Raw genomic sequence first — 15,243 nt, 5'->3', positions numbered from 1 at the left:
CCAAAGAAAACATATTTAAAAATCATGTGGTTGAGAACCACTGTTCTACTGTACCGTTATGTGGCTCGAAATACTTTTATTTTGAAGGATGCGTGTTAAGCATTTCCGCTGTCGTCTGATATCGTTTTATGGAATCGTGTAAATAGTGGTGTGTAACTAATACATGTACTCAAGTACAGTTACTCAAGTACAATTTTGAGGTATTTTGCACTTTACTGGAGTATTTCTAATTTTCTATACTTTTACTCTACTCTACATCTCGGCAAATATTGTACTTTTACTAATATTAGTAGGCATCTTATTTTCAGACCTTCACTTGCTGCACGTCCGTTCACTTTACTTCCTGTGTAGTGTCAGCGTTGCCATGTCCACTTATTATAAGCGACTTTTTCAGTAAAGTCGCTTGTTATTATTGGTAGTTATTGCTTATTTTGGGCTTGACTCTAAAGAGTAGTTGCTTATTTTGGGCTTGTTTCTAAACAGTTTGCTTATTTTGTGCTTAAGCCCTACAGAGTAGTTGCTTATTTTGGGCTTGCTTCGAATGTTTTTTTAGTGGTTCTCAAACATTTTCATATCAATGACTTTTCTTTTTTTTTACACAAAAGAATAGGACAAAATTATGTATTTGTCCGCGGACTCCCATCTGAAAATATTTTATGTTAGGGACCCGAATAACAGATTTGTGTTGTTGTTAGAATCATGTTTAAAAAATATTCCACAATTTTGCCCTTTTTTTTGGTTTGGTTGAAAATAGCAGATCTACGAGCTCACAACGAGCTTGTAGATCTGCTATTTTCAAATATCTGATGATGTGTTTTACAGTGTAGGTTTAAACTAAAGTGTGACCCAGGCTTGTTTTCAAAGACCAGCTGGTTGCTTGTTTTTCTCCCAAAATTATTATCTGGCAACACTTGTGTATGTGTGTGTGTGAGTGTGTGGATCCCGGGGCATCAGGTACGCATCCTCATCATCCTCAGCTGTTTATATGTTGTAAAACGTCACGTTAATTCACTTAAAACCCGCGTCATGTCCGCGTGTTGACGTCGTTTGCTTTTAGAGCTGCAGGTTGCAGGTTTCATCTGTTCATGCGTTAATGTGCTCGTTATGGAGAAGTGTGTCGAGGAGGCCTGTGTGTGTGTGTGTGTGTGTGTGTGTGTGTGTGTGTGTGTGTGTGTGTGTGTGTGTGTGTGTGTGTGTGTGTGTGTGTGTGTGTGTGTGTGTGTGTGTGTGTGTGTCGCAGTGCTGCTGATGAACACTATGATAATAAGTAGCACATTGTTATGTGTGTTATGTTATGTATTTAACCGTTAAGTGTCTTATAGTTTGCTGTTAGTACGGTGCTAGTACGTTGGCATGTGTAGCTAGTGCTAGCTTGACTTGTTGATTTGTCTGTCTGTCTGTCTCTCTCACTCTGTCTGAATGTCTCTGTGTGTGTGTGTGTGTGTGTGTCTCTCACTCTGTCTCTCTCTCTCTGTCACTGTCTGTCTGTCTCACTCTGTGTCTCTCTCTTTCTCTGTCTGGCCGTCTGTGTGTCTGTCTGTCTACCTCTCTCACTCTCTCTCTGTGTGTGTATGTCTCTCTCTCTCTCTCCCTCTCCCTGTATTTTCGGCTAATGTTCCCCACAGAATAGGGATGCTAGGTTGAAGTGGTAAACATCCTGTTGCAGTGTTCTGTGACTATCAGTAGCTGACTGACAGGAGGAAATTAAGTTTGACCCAAGCTAGTCTTCCCTTTATAGCAGGGGTCTTCAACACTTTTCATACCAAGGACCCCTTTCAGCTGAGAGAGGGATGAAGCAGGGACCCCCCACTACATACTGTATGTCTGAAATGTCCTTGAGATGAATCATCTCGTTTTCGAGGGGGTCCTAAAATTACAAAATACACTTCATACATTAAGACAAAATATTTTGTACAGACAAATCTGACAACAACAACCAGACAAAACAAACAAAACAAGAAACAAGACAAAAAAAAACATACAACGATAACACAACAACAACTACAACAGTACACATAGCACGTATATGAATCATTGCGTCATAGATCAGTTATAATGATGATTAGTCGAAACATGAACAGGTGAGAGGACAGCGCAGTTTTGAACAATTGAAAAGATGTTATTGAACGAATATGAACAGGTAGGTTGTTCCAGTCAGAAGGAGCATACAATTGTGTTGCTTGTAGATTAAACTTTTTCATAGATTTCATGGATAGCTTCATAGACTTGTTTGACAACGCTATCATCAGTGTATGTTGCATTCATGTTCATGTATATATTTTGTGTGTAGACATTTTCGTCAATACTCAAAACTTGTCCTTTCACTCTGTACTTTGTCTGCTCTTTTCCCCTCTACACCAAACCTCTTTGGCACAACGCCTCACGCTGCGATGCATTGCAAGCTTGTAGATCTGAAATGTTTTGGCCAAAGTTCCCCTCAGAATAGCGATGCTATAGTCATGAGGCATGATGACACAACACTTTCAACTGTTATGTTCTTGTTCTCTCTCTGTCTGTCTGTCTGTCTCTCTCTCTCTCGCAAGATATTTGCAGATAATAAGTCTTGTTCAGATAATTGTTGAGCTCATCAGGTTTTCACTTTAAATTCACATTTCAGCCCTGGCTTAATATGTTCATGGCACTGTGTCTTTATGGTTGCGTTTTTGCTTCTTTTTTTTTTCAGGAGAAGAGGAAGCACTGCTTTGGGGGGGAAACAAACCTGTATTCTATTAGGTATGTATGAATATGCTGTTTACACACATACATAGTGCAAACATTTCAATTTTGGATGACCAAGTGTGCCCACTGAGTGCTGTGAAATAGATCTACAAAGCCTAGCTCTCCTGAACCAAGTTTTTTTTTACGACAATTCAAACATTATTTCACATACTGTATGTCACTGAGAGCCGAACTTGAACTTGATAGACGTCAGGGGCCTCTTAGCCTGCTGCAACCCTCCTGATTTCGTGTATAAAGGGGCGTGTGTATAGAGCCGGCGAGAGACGGCGCCTGATCCCATTGGTTCACCGATCTGTCCGTCAACCCCCGCCCCGTTAACACAACATTACGAGCGACGCCCACTGCACTCTGGTTGGTTGGGAAATGAAACACTTCCTCATACCCAGTACAGGCTATAGTTGGGCCAGGCTTTTATTTTTTAGCAAAACTAAGCAATAAAAGCCTGGAGATCGAGGCTAGGGGCCTCTTAAACTGGGGGATTTTGTACAAAACAGAAAAATGGTGTGTGCAGTCTACGCATAAAAATAATCATGAATCAGAATCAACTTGGAAATATACCTACGTGCAGAGGCATAATATCCTGCCTGCACTGGTAACTTACACAATTAACCATAAATGGTTCATGCAAATGCAAGCAGCTTGGTGATGAAACTAGCGTGTTGCTGTGGTTAAGACAACCAGGCCTAATGATAAAGCAGAGACTGGAGCACTGTTGGATCACATTTGTTTAATAACTATGAACTTACCAAGAAGTGTGAAGTCTGTGTCCTGCGCTGCCGTGTCTCAAAATAATCATCGGTTGAGCCAGGCCATGAAGCGACATTTGTCAGAATCATTTTTGTATGATCACAAATAATTTGTTTATAGAATGAAAATGCTTTGATTAACCAGTAAAGTCATGCGTTGGCGTCCTTTATTGTAATACGAGACGCAGAAATTGTGCCGATTGTATTTGGGAAATCGGACGTTGCTGCAAATGACATTTCAGTGTTGGCCTGCTCACCCACACAGTGCAAGGAAGGAATCCTAATTGACGTTTAATTAGTCAATAAGATATCATTTATAATGAAGAGGTGTGGACAGTTAGTACAGCTGAGCTACAAGAGAAATCTCACCTGCAAGTGCACTTGTGGATATTGTCCTGAGAAGGTTCAACACCAACATTCGCCGCCGCTGTGAGTTAAACTTTATTTAATTTACAACTAGCAGTGTCGTGCTTTTAATTGTGTGCACCAGCCCTGGTCTTTATATGTTGTACTCGTCTGGCTGCTTTCGTCGCTGTTCATTGTTACTTTGGTGCTGAAACTTGGCCATGAGGTGGTGCGCTGCGCTGTGCACACAGGCAATGTGATTGAGTTGTGTGTTCAGTGATTTTAGTTCTGGTGGTGTTTTTATGCTGTAATGTTCTGTTAATCATGGGTGTATCAACGGATGGGAGTGCATGCCATAATTGTTGAGGCTGTGTTCCTTCCCGGAGCTGACTCCGGTTCGAGTCTGAACCAGGACGCTAGGCTGCTTGTCGTCCCTCACCGTCCACCTTTCCTGTCTCTCTGTTGTTCGCTGTACCACTACCTACCCAAATAAAGACACACCGATTCAGCCAGACGGTATATGGCAGTCACATCTTGGATGGTGTGGGAAAAACATACAGTCTTATATAATGGTAGGATGGCAAAATGAAACATGGTGATATGTTGCTATGTATAGTATACAAAGAATCTGTTCTTTGTAATAAATAAAATAAAATATATGAAATACAATTATTTTGTGTCAAGAATTTTATAGCAAGTAATGCATGTAGCTATAAAATATATACTGTAGCTCTCTTTATATTCTGTTAATTTCCTTTGAGTGCAGAATGCATAGGAAATGTATCAGCTTTTCTTGTAATATCAGTAAGATTTCAATCTCTGAAACCAGGGGGACCCCAGCAAAAAAGAAAAGCCATCTGCCGTCTGCTTGAATCTATGTGAACGCAGCGCAGCGTAATTCCTGCAAAATGTTCATATACGCATGGGTCAGTGTTTCCGTACAGGTGTACACATTGCTCCGTCACCTTTGTTTTTATATATCCCAACTTTTGTAGGGAAGTGGCATACCGCGTACGCCTATTTCAGGCCCCGTTTTATACAGTTATAAATGAGACCCCAGGCCTGGGGACCTGCACGATGATGCGTCTTTCTTAAATAGACCTTAGTTCAATATTTTTTGTAGTCTATGCTCTTCACATTTACAGGTGTGCTATTTTCAAGAATAATGAGGTTGTGCCGAGCTGTAGTAATTGAGTGCAACTACGCTCAATGTAGTGGTAACTTAACCGTTTGCAGAATCTCCTAAATTATATCAGCTTTACAGCTTTGGCTAACTTGACTGGTGTGCTTCATTGCGGTGCCCATACACCTAATTACACTGTCAAATGTAGGTCTAGATGTGTTGGATACACAATGATTTTGTTCACTAAGTTGAATTTTTCCAAAATCAAGGTTATGGCTTTGTGCCCAGTAACCAGTCCTTGTTGACTGCACTTTTTTGTTGTTGTTATCTCGTATCCCATCCATGTTTCGGTCAGCTCTTTCATTGTTTGTGTGATCTCTCATTTGCTATGTTAAAACACCCATACTGATTCTTAGCGCGCTGTAATACTTATTTGCATGCTGAAAATCCAGTCTACAAGTTCACAACGCGTAGGGTTGTGACGCGCTGTGAACTTGTAGATCTGCTATTTTCAATGTATGACACTGGCGCGCAACTAAGTATAAATCAGGCCTACAGGCAAAGATTAATAACATTCCTTGGCTCGCCCCAGTGGAACGGTTTAACCATTGTAAAATCAATATTCCACCTAGTGAAGTCTCTGTGAATGCTGTCATGTGGTTGGCTCAATGTGAAAGTTCCTGATGACCTTATTAAGCCATCTAGTTAGGGAATTTTAGCAAAATATTTGGACAATCTGTGAAAAAAATTACTACCAATAGCTTTCTTCACCAATGTGTTCTTATAGGTGTCCAGAATCACCTCTCAATTAGTGCAAACCCAAATCCTCGTGGAAAATCCTGGAGAGCCAATCAAAGTTAAGGAGCCCAGAGGGCTTGGGTGAAAAATATGAAAAGAAATAAAAGTCTTGTGAGGTGTCTAACTAGGGGTTTTCAGGGGTGCTGAATCCATTCCAACCATTATTTTTGAGTGAAAATGTCTCCCTGGCCATCTAATATTGGTATATTGGTTATTGTTAGTGTATAATCAATGGTAGGGGATTGGGGTGTTGTTGAATTGATTCTATTCTGAAAAATTAAATAAGAAAATATTGCTAAACACTTGATAAGAGTGTACACCTACTGTGCACATGCTCAGTGGGATACACTGTCTGCATGTGGGGAAGGAGCAGGAGTGTTGCATCCTGGCAAATATGTCTGGACGATTTTAAGGTACGGTAGTTTATCTACTTTTTGGCATTTATTTTCCTCTGCTGGCAAAACTTTTGATTACTGTGAATTTAGATGTCAATTTTCTCTATCCTATTGCTTACATTGAACAATCATTAGTTAAACAATCATGACACTTGTCTTTTAGTAGACAACATGGAAGAGGATTCTGTAGCTTGTGGCTTAAGGTGCTTCATCTGTGGTGGTCCTGAGACTGAGATTCAAAAGCTCTCAAAAGTCACCCAAAAAGGCTATGCACAGATGTTGTCTTATTCTGAGAGTGTGGATGATGCAGCATTAATCAGAAGACTACATGAGGACTGGAAAAACTGAGATGACCCCAAATTAAGATACCATTTGGAATGCAAAACCGAGCTATACAGTCGTGCAAGAGGTATATCCACTGGAAATCGTACGTTTTTTTCAATGTGATGAAAGTTGCCACTTGCAGATTTCAATCCTATTCTATGTTGTGAGTGACATCATAATTTAATAAAAACTTTAAACATAATCTATTCTTTAGAGCAAGATGAGCAAGACCAACGGCCAGACAGGAAGAAAAGACGCAGGGCATTGTCTGGGTCAAGTAGTTCAAGTGCTAGCTGGCACACTTGATCTACCATAATACTTGCATCCTTTGCAATGAAGGTATCAATGCTGGCACATTGAAAAGAAACCCTGGTAAGTCTTTTGTATGTAAGATTCAAATGAATTTTGATAATTGTTTTTCTTGCTCCTCATTGTAGGCTTCCACTCAAAGTAGAATAATTTAATCATGCACATACTGTATGTGGCTACCTTTTATCCAGACAGAGCTCGGCAGTTGTATCGTGCACCTGATAATGTCTACCAGGACCAACTGAAAGGAGTTTGATGCAGAGAGCAAAGCGACGAGGTGATGACTGGGGACGTGAAGTTGCTGGTCGCCTGGTGGCAGAAGAGGCAGTATATCATATTCGATGCAGAAGAGACTTTGAGAACCCTGTTACAAAGTCTGAGGTAACATTATATGGATACACAATACAGCTGTACAATACAACTCACATTTCTTATCCTGAGGGAAGAAATATAATTTTTAATAGTGAAACTTTTGATTTCAAAATAATTTATTCTGCAAGATTGATATGGGTCCAGGAATGAGGGGGACTAATAAAGGATAAGAAATGTGAGTTGTATTGTACAGCTGTATTGCGTATCCATATAATGTTACCTTAGAGTTTGTAACAGGGTTCTCAAAGTCTCTTCTTCATCGAATATGATATACTGCCTCTTCTGCCACCAAATCTATAATACCAGACAGGCGACCAGCGACTTCACGTCCCCAGTCATCACCTCGTCGCTTTGCTTTCTGCATCAAACTCCTTTTCAGTTGGTCCTGGTAGACATTATCAGGTGCACGATACAACTGCCGAGCTCTGTCTGGATAAAAGGTAGCCACATACAGTATGTGCATGATTAAATTATTCTACTTTGAGTGGAAGCCTACAATGAGGAGCAAGAAAAACAATTATCAAAATTCATTTGAATCTTACATACAAAAGACTTACCAGGGTTTCTTTTCAATGTGCCAGCATTGATACCTTCATTGCAAAGGATGCAAGTATTATGGTAGATCAAGTGTGCCAGCTAGCACTTGAACTACTTGACCCAGACAATGCCCTGCGTCTTTTCTTCCTGTCTGGCCGTTGGTCTTGCTCATCTTGCTCTAAAGAATAGATTATGTTTAAAGTTTTTATTAAATTATGATGTCACTCACAACATAGAATAGGATTGAAATCTGCAAGTGGCAACTTTCATCACATTGAAAAAAACGTACGATTTCCAGTGGATATACCTCTTGCACGACTGTATAGCTCGGTTTTGCATTCCAAATGGTATCTTAATTTGGGGTCATCTCAGTTTTTCCAGTCCTCATGTAGTCTTCTGATTAATGCTGCATCATCCACACTCTCAGAATAAGACAACATCTGTGCATAGCCTTTTTGGGTGACTTTTGAGAGCTTTTGAATCTCAGTCTCAGGACCACCACAGATGAAGCACCTTAAGCCACAAGCTACAGAATCCTCTTCCATGTTGTCTACTAAAAGACAAGTGTCATGATTGTTTAACTAATGATTGTTCAATGTAAGCAATAGGCTAGAGAAAATTGACATCTAAATTCACAGTAATCAAAAGTTTTGCCAGCAGAGGAAAATAAATGCCAAAAAGTAGATAAAATACCGTACCTTAAAATCGTCCAGACATATTTGCCAGGATGCAACACTCCCGCTCCTTCCCCACATGCAGACAGTGTATCCCACTGAGCATGTGCACAGTAGGTGTACACTCTTATCAAGTGTTTAGCAATATTTTCTTATTTAATTTTTCAGAATAGAATCAATTCAACAACACCCCAATCCCCTACCATTGATTATACACTGATTATACACTAACAATAACCAATATACCAATATTAGATGGCCAGGGAGACATTTTTACTCAAAAATAATGGTTGGAATGGATTCAGCACCCCTGAAAACCCCTAGTTAGACACCTCACAAGACTTTTATTTCTTTTCATATTTTTCACCCAAGCCCTCTGGGCTCCTTAACTTTGATTGGCTCTCCAGGATTTTCCACAAGGATTTGGGTTTGCACTAATTGAGAGGTGATTCTAGACACCTATAAGAACACATTGGTGAAGAAAGCTATTGGTAGTACATTTTTTCACAGATTGTCCAAATATTTTGCTAAAATTCCCTAACTAATCATTGTATTGATTGATCTGCCTTTGAATAGGTTATGGTGGTCATGTAAGGATTTCCCCATTACTGGCGGAGAATGCTAATTCTTCCTTGCAATTTGATCATTTTACACGATTCTTAGTATTATTATTGTTTTTGATAATGATCATGTACTCCTGTCTTCCTAGGTAAACCATGGTCACTGAGTGCGTTGTGGACACGCAGCCTGTGTGTCGCATCCTGAAGCCACGGTGCGACATGTTCACCCACTACATCTCAAGGGTCACCCAAGACGAGATGATCTGCCTGCCTTGCAAGTTGGGTTGTAAACTAGATCTGCGAAGGTCCTTCAACTGCACCACTTTGGCCTCACTTGATTCTGTAGCCGAAGGCATCCAGTTAATATGACCAGGACTCACACCAGGGCACTTTTTGTTCGACTTCCCCTGGACCACCAGCAGACTGTCTTGAGATGGTGGTGGAGGAGAGAGACCTGAAGCCAATGGAGATGAGCCACAAGGAGTCTGTTATCAGGGAGGATGTTGAATCCAGCGTCCCTGTGCTCCAAAGGACAAAGTCTCGCTTCGAAGTAGCGCTTTGTGGACAGAACCAAAACGGGTAAAGTCGATGAGCCACACTGCATGGCGTTATGGGAAAGAGTAGTGGACGCTTGGTTAAGAGGAGAGGTGACGTTTAGCGAGCAGCAGTAGCAAGGCGTAGGCCTGTCACAATTATTACATAATCGGTAATCGCCTAATTAGCAATTATTTGAGATATTCAGAATTTGTTTTTGCATAATCGTCAATCACCATGATCATTTCCATGTTGAAAACTGTTCATATATTTTCAAACATTTTCAAAAATAGTGGTAATAGCTGATCTACAAGCTCAAAACACGTCACAATGTGACACGTTTTGAACTTGTAGATCGGCTATTTCCACTGTTCATGTAAAGTATAACGTTATTAAATTAATAGTCAGTCATTTTTATTCATGTTCCAATGACAGAAACACATTAAATCGTTAAACGCAATTTTTTTGAGTGACAATTAATCGTCAAGTAAAATGTCATAATCGTGACAGTCCTAGCTAGGCGGAGCAAGACGGGAGTACATGTGCGTAAATGAGAGGGAAGACGGCGGACTGGTGAAGATGGCTGGACTAGCGGTGGCTACTGGTGAAGGTGGATGATGTGTTTTAGATTGACTTGCGACAGAAGGCTACCGGCAAGCGTGAAAGGGAAGGCTTCTAAGGTGGTAGTGAGACCAGCTATGATTTACCTTTACAGATGAAAAGACAGAAAAGAGCTGGAAGGTGATAAGAATTTTGTTTGGAGCGACGAGGATGGACAGGATCAGGAGTGAGTTGGAAGGTTGGACCGTTTGAAGACAACGTAAGAGAGGGGAGGCTGAGCTGGTTTGGACATGTGGAGGGGGTGATGCTGCAAGGCATACTGTATTGGGAGCAGGATGTTGAAGATGGAGCTGATAGGCAAAGGAAGAGAGGCAGGCCAAAGAGACGCTTTATAGATGGTGGTGAGAGAGGACATGGTGGCTGATGACAGAGGAGGATGCAGAGGACAAGAAGAGACCGAAACGGCCCCTGCTCTGCGGCGACCCCTGCTGAAAGGAGATTTACAGGTGTGTACATATGAAGGAATACAATAGTGGTTTATACAGCATCGATATTTCATTGGTGTGGGGGTGGTTTTCATCTCCAAATAAGCATTGTGAAGCTTAAAGGCATGTCTCTGTGTTTTCCTTAGGTGCCTCCAAATAAGATGGCTGTGTAAAATCTGTGTATTCGGAGCGACGACGAGCTGTGATCTCACAGGAGGCTACAGCACAGGATGTTTGTGGTTCAGTACCATGTCTTAATCATGATTGTCCATACTCCTTTAAAACATTGAGCGCTCTCCGAACACATTTTGTAAAAAATATATCGTGCAGAAGATGAAGCTAAGAGACGAGTAATAGTACCCTCTTGCACATATGTTATTTTCTCAACTAAATGTCCCGCACAAAAAATATATTTTCTGTACTGGTTCTCATGTTTTGGCCTTTAATGGGGTGGTATTTTGTAAACTTTCATGGTTTAATTGTATAGGTTAGCACTATTGAGTTTGAACATTTGGTCCTATAATGCAGGTGATTTTTCCTTCTTAAAACTGTACTTTAACACAACACATACTTTTTTGCTTTAGCTGTCTTACCTGTACATGCATTTTAAGGGTTAATAAAGTGAAGAGTTCTTATTAACACTTGAGTTTGTTATTCCTGAGAAAAAAATCAGTGTATTCTGAAGGTGTTTGTAGGTGTTTGTATGTTAATTTTAATTGGCTGGCATTTTGGCTGGCTATTTGGCATTTAGCCAACTAGCATGACATTAACAGCATAATTTTAATGTTTTTGTGTGTGATGACATGCAGGAGTTACAAAAGCATTCCAATCACCTTTTGCAAATTGACAACGGTAGAACAATGTTTTTTTTTACTGGAGGCTTTTTGGCATTTTTGACCTCAATGAACTTGGCTAAATAATCTTTAATAGTATTATATTAAATAAAATAGATGAATAATTACCTGAATACAATCTACCAAGAACATGCATTACCAAACTTACTATAATACTATACTATATAATACTATTTATTTTTTGTCATCTCTGTTTCCCTCCATTTTTCACAAAATGCACACACTGTCAACTGCTGTGTCTTTGTTTGAATGCCACTGTGATAGATGAAATAGAAGCTTATTGCAGCAATTAGGGTTGAGTTCATTTAGGCTCACCAACCCCTAACTACCTGTACACTTTGCCTGGTGGTGCCACCTGATGGTGAGAGTGTAATACTGCAGTCCCTAAGTCATACTTGTAATAGCCTCATGACCACAACAGGGAAAGTTTCTTTTTTCGATTTATCGAATAATTGAGAAGCACTTCCTTTTGATAATTTGCTTCATCTTTTATTAAATCAATGAATTGACGTGAAAATAAATTCGGATATCTTTTTTAATAATGAATTAATATGATTAACCACTTAAGTCCTATACTTAATATACAGTGTTGCACACAAAGAGACTATCTACATGCTCAATGTGTTGCATTGTGATGCGTTGTGATCTTGTAGATTAATTCATATACCTGTGATATACATATACTGGATGATTCGATTGTTTTTTTTATTAAATGTATTATCAATTATGTTTTATACTCAATTAAGTCAATTATTTTGATTAACTGTTGCACCCCTACGTCCTTGCCGTTGTCATAAAAAGAAAACATTCCTATAAAACAATGTATTTGATGGGGAAACAAATTTCAAACTTCATTATAAATATATCCTTTATTTACTGTCTGGTTAAAAACCTGGCAAATAGCAGATCTACAAGCTCACAACACATTGCAGCGTGACACGTTGTGAGCCTTTTTGTTGCCACGCGCACCACGACAAAATATAAAATAGAGTGGTTTTAAGAATTCAGCTTACTAGTCTAAGATGAATTCTAGTCCATAGACATGTACCCCCTCTTTCAGAATCTGGGATCAAATTAGGGCTGCAAATATAGATTACTTTATTAGTGATTATTCTATCAGTTTTTCAAGAAGCACATTTTTGATATTTTTGATTTTTTTGTTTATTTGTCACACAGCAGTGTTTTGCAAAAAGAAAGTTTAAAGGGCAAGACCACTTTAGTAGAGGTTTGCCATGGTGTAACTCCAAACGTGGACAAGAAATCAAAAATAATTGCTCCATTGATTAGAAATTGATAATTCAAAATTTGCTCCTCATTGACTTACATTGTACGGTAAAACAGCTCTCAAAAGGTACTCTTTTAGCACATAAACAAACAAAGATGATTCAGACAATATAGAACATCACCAAACCCAGTACTGTTTATTTTTTATATAAAAATGTTAACTTCCTGTTGATTTTGCTATTTTTATTAAGAAGAAAACCCGGACTGGATTTGCGGGTCCGGATCCGGATCTTCAAATAATAAAATCAGCAGGAATTTAACATTTTTATAAAAAAAATAAACAGTACTGGGTTTGGTGATGCTCTATATTGTCTGAATCAACTTTGTTTGTGTTGGTTTACGGGCTAAAAGAGTGACTTTGAAAGCTGTTTCAGCATACAATGTAAGTCGATGAGGAGCATATTTTGAATTATCAATTTCTAATCAATGGAGCCATTATTTTGTATTTCTTGCACACCTTTGGAGTTACATCATGGGAAGGTAACTACACAACCCAAACCTCTACCAAAGTGGTCTTGCCCTTTAAAATAGCTGATCTACAAGTTCACACCCTAACCCCTAGATCAAATCCCACTACAGCCTATGTGAACGACAAGATCAATAGATGCCAGGCTGCGCTCTCCAACAACAGATGTACAGAAGCATTCTGCAGTTAGAACTAGTCTCTATTCTGAATGTCCAGTCTCTCCTTGTGTTTGTCTAGCGCTGACTGTTTGTCGTCAACTTTATTATATCTTGTCTAGCGCTGTTTCCCCTTTAAAATATGTATGTCTCCCACATCCCGTCTCCCACCACTCTTATGCTCTCTCTCAAACACATTACTTATCACAATGCCAAGCACATCTGACTGCAGTCTCTCTCTCTCTCTCTCTCTCTCTCTCTCTCTCTCTCTCTCTCTCTCTCTCTCTCTCTCTCTCTCTCTCTCTCTCTCTCTCTCTCTCTCTCTCTCTCTCTCTCTCTCTCTCTGCGGAAACCAGTAAATACTGGGTGAATAAACAAAATAATAAACAGAGAATTAGTCAATAATTAGTCAACCAGCGTTGCTATGGAATTACAAAACCACCAAGGATGACACATCCGACTGACTCAGTTAGGGGTGCAACAGTTAATTGAACTAATCAATTTAATCTATTGTAAAAAAACAATATAATCGACTATCGACTGTACAGATCTGCTATTTTGAAATGAAATAGGGCTTATGTGGTAAATGTATGTTTGGTTATAATAATCTTAATCTACAAAGTAACTAGTAACTAAAGCTTGTGAAATAATTGTAGTGGTGTCAAAAGTACAATATTTTCCTCTTAGATTTAGTGAAGTAAAGTATCGAAATATGGAAATAGTCAAAGTAAAGTAATGGTACCCCAAAATTGTACTGTACAGTACTTGAGTAAATGTACTTAGTTTCCATCCACCGCTGTGGGTGAATATGTATTCCGTGTGCACCTGATGTCCTGCCCTGTGTTTGTGCTTAGTCCTACAAAGCTTGGTTGACATGGCAACAAACGATTGAATGGTGAATGTGAGACGTTGCTAGGACAACCGCAGGGTCACAAGGGAATGTGTCTGTGGTCTTTTTTTTAATGTTCATTTTCCTTTCCATTTTATGTCTTTACAGAGCTGTTGGCTGCATAACAATAAATAAAACTAACCACATAAGCCCTATACACGCGTGTTTTGAGTGCTTACATAGATGTTTATCATGCTCTGTTCTGTTGAAAGGTGCAGTCAGTGTGCTAATTGCTAAAATAATTGATGAAAACAATGGGTAAAAATACAACGCGTCACATCGACGACACTGTGACAGGTTTTGAGCTTGTAAATCTGCTATTTTTTGCTATTATTTAAATCTGATAGAAGTGATTATGGGTTTGTGAAAATAACAGTCACCCTAAGTAGTGGCCGCTGGTACAGTAATACGCTTCACTCAAGGACACCACCAGTGGTACTACTACTTGAGGAATGAGAATCCCATAAAAAACAAAATCCTTAACATACGGTTCCTTCCTGTATTGGTTGGACGTGAGAATGCAGTGCTCAACATTATATCTGACATTCAATCTCTGCAAGTATTTATGACAAGAGAACCAAGTAAGCGTCTATAATAAAATAATATCTTGGTCACACACGGTCATGCACGCACGCGCACACACACACACACACACACACACACACACACACACACACACACACACACACACACACACACACACACACACACACACACACACACACACACACACACACACACACACACACACTTTAAAAACAGTGTGTGTGTGTAGCCAGATAAAACACATCCATGCACGTGCACACATGGAATCGCATGCACACATACATAGATTCTGAATGCAGTGCTGGAATTTGACAAAATAAAGTAATAATACACTTTATTTATACAGCACCTTTTTAAACAAAGTTACAAAGTACTTAACAACTTCAAATCAAACAGTAAATCATAAATCATAAACAATTTGAAGAAGAAAAGAAAATAGGATGGCAAGACAGCGACACACAATAACAGTATCAGAACGCGTTGTCAGCTGTAGATCTGCTATTTTCAAACATTCTAGTACTTTTACTTTTGGTACTTTAAGTACATT

The 15,243-nt window shown here is 39.4% G+C and overlaps 1 protein-coding gene across 2 annotated transcripts in view; it reads left to right on the top strand.

Moving 5' to 3' along the window:
- The first annotated feature begins 922 nt into the window (after positions 1–922).
- The window catches only part of LOC308095239 (voltage-dependent calcium channel gamma-6 subunit-like), a 35,831-nt gene continuing 21,510 nt past the window's right edge, over positions 923–15,243 (top strand). The window contains exons 1-3 of one of the 2 annotated variants that reach the window (XM_080442220.1): positions 923–954; positions 2,684–2,733; positions 9,072–9,501. The gene's annotated coding sequence lies outside the window, so the exon portion shown is untranslated. The remainder of the gene's footprint in view (positions 955–2,683; positions 2,734–9,071; positions 9,502–15,243) is intronic. The other variant, XM_080442221.1, reaches the window with a different exon arrangement.

The sequence above is a fragment of the Gymnoscopelus braueri genome, assembly GCF_963280865.1.
Source record: "Gymnoscopelus braueri genome assembly, chromosome: 11".
NCBI lineage: Eukaryota > Metazoa > Chordata > Actinopteri > Myctophiformes > Myctophidae > Gymnoscopelus > Gymnoscopelus braueri.
The sequence above is the reverse complement of the archived record's forward strand: the minus strand, read 5'-3'. Positions and strand labels throughout refer to the sequence as shown.